Source organism: Malurus melanocephalus, unplaced genomic scaffold, assembly GCF_030028575.1.
Source record: "Malurus melanocephalus ecotype Western Australia unplaced genomic scaffold, MMel_1.1 scaffold_772, whole genome shotgun sequence".
Lineage (NCBI taxonomy): Eukaryota > Metazoa > Chordata > Aves > Passeriformes > Maluridae > Malurus > Malurus melanocephalus.
The window spans coordinates 193,230-195,269 of record NW_026624004.1 but is presented as its reverse complement, the minus strand read 5'-3'; positions in this window follow the sequence as shown (position 1 = coordinate 195,269).

Sequence of the window (2,040 nt, the reverse complement as noted above, 5' to 3'; positions counted from 1 at the left end):
CCCAGAGGCCGAGTTCCTGCTCTCTGCACAGATATCCTCACAGCTTTCCTCACCAACAGTTCTCTCCCAGGCTCTCCCACCTCAGATGTTGTCAAGAGTGAAAACATTTTGGTGCTAATGAAAAATAAAAACATCTACGCACGGATTGCTTTCACTGCCAAACCCTTAAGTGACACTAAAACACCTCYGCAGTGTTCTGTTACCTCCTTTCACTCTGGTCAGAAGAAATCCTCCTTTAATGCCATTTTTTAAACTATCACTGATACCTTTTTTTTCTTTAAACCCACATAAAATTCTCACTTTTACAAAATTCTAACCACCTGCCAATAGCTGGGATTATTTTGACAAAATGTTTAGAAGGTGTCGCTATGATAAACTTAGAAATAAGAATAGAGGAAGAAACTGCCTTTGGGATTTCAGAAATGGAAATGTTCCAGGCCAGGTTRGACAGGGCTTGGAGCACCCTGGGATAGAGAAAGTAGTCCCTGCCCATGGAAGAGGGTGGAACTGGCTGATTTTTCAGGTTCTTTCCRACCCAATCATTTTGTGATTCCAACTGAGGTGATTAAAGCAAAAAGAAAAGCTTTTTTCCACCCAGGCCTGGTTTTCAGGGGTGGATGTTTGTCACACAAAACTCTTCATGTCTGCAATCCAAGAGGCAGTTTCRCACTGAATTCCATCCAAGCTTCCCCCCTCGCTGCCATCCACCCCAAATCAGACATTGCAAAAGTTTGGCTGAGAAATGAGACCCCCTCTCCCCCCAAAAAATGCTGAGAACCAAGAGGGGCAGCACGAGGAAGGAGCAGGGAGGTTTTTCCAGCCCGATTCACAGGGATGCAGGTAGGGCTCTTTTCTTCTAAGGGAAATGAGGTCTAATCCTATTCCTCCAGCTCACTCTGGAGTCCTGTTCCTCACTTAGGCACTTTTTCAATCAACACTAAAAAAAAAAAAAACCCTAAAATTAAAGAAGTACTGCAGGTATCTCACGCTTCCTGGGCTTTCAGCAGCCTTGGGAAGATCRTAAAGACCAAGAGGAAGACAGCCAAGGCAATTTGTCAGGAAAATACTGCTCCCCACGGCCACAAGTGACTTTGACTCGTCACCTTTGCACACAACTGCTGTGGAACTAAACAAAGGTGGAATCTGTCACTCCTGGATTATCTTGAAGGGCACAAGGACATCGTGTCATCCTACAGGACAGAATTCCAGGGGACACGGGGCTTTCCCAGAAATGCTGCCCAGAACCATGCAGAACACTGGCAGCAAAATCAGGGAGGCTTTGATGASATTCAAAACGACTTTCCTGGAGCTAAAAGCAAGGAAAAAAGGTTTTGCTTTTGGGTTTGCATTGAGTCAGGGAATGGGAAAGACCAGACAGAACTCTGACCCCACAGCAGCAGCAACCAGTCACCAGCTTCAGGTCAGCACAAGGCTCCAGATGACACAAAATTCACACAGAAACCAAAAAAAAAAACAAACAGGAAATCGAGTGGGTAACACCCACTGAAAGGTAGAAAGCTCAAAATTCAAACTCTGCTTTCATTGTAATTGATCATTTGGAAAAGCGACTTCAAGTTTTTCCAATGATCCTCAAACCTAAACCAACTTAGGAAAAACAATAAAAAGCCACTCTGGCTGCAAGGAGAGATCCCTAAGCCTGGATGAACTAAGTGGCAAAGGGAGGGAGCAGATTCCTGGGAAAGTTGTACAAATCCAGGCATCCCGTCCCAAACACCCGCATTGAATGCAGAAAAATCCCACTGCTCCAATCGARGTTCCAACAACAGGGAAAGACAAAATAAACTGGAACTTTAAAAACTTTAACAAACGTCAGGTTGGATGGGATTTGGWGCAACCTGGGATAGGGGAASGTGTCCCATGACAGGGGGAGGAGCTGGATGAGCTTTAAGGTCTCTCCCACCCCAAATCCTTCCAGGATTCCACCTCATCCCTCTCCATGGTCCAACCACCTCATTCCTCATGGGATGGTGCAAAAGAAGAACCTGCTGTAAAGTGGCTGAATTTATGAGCTGATTTTTT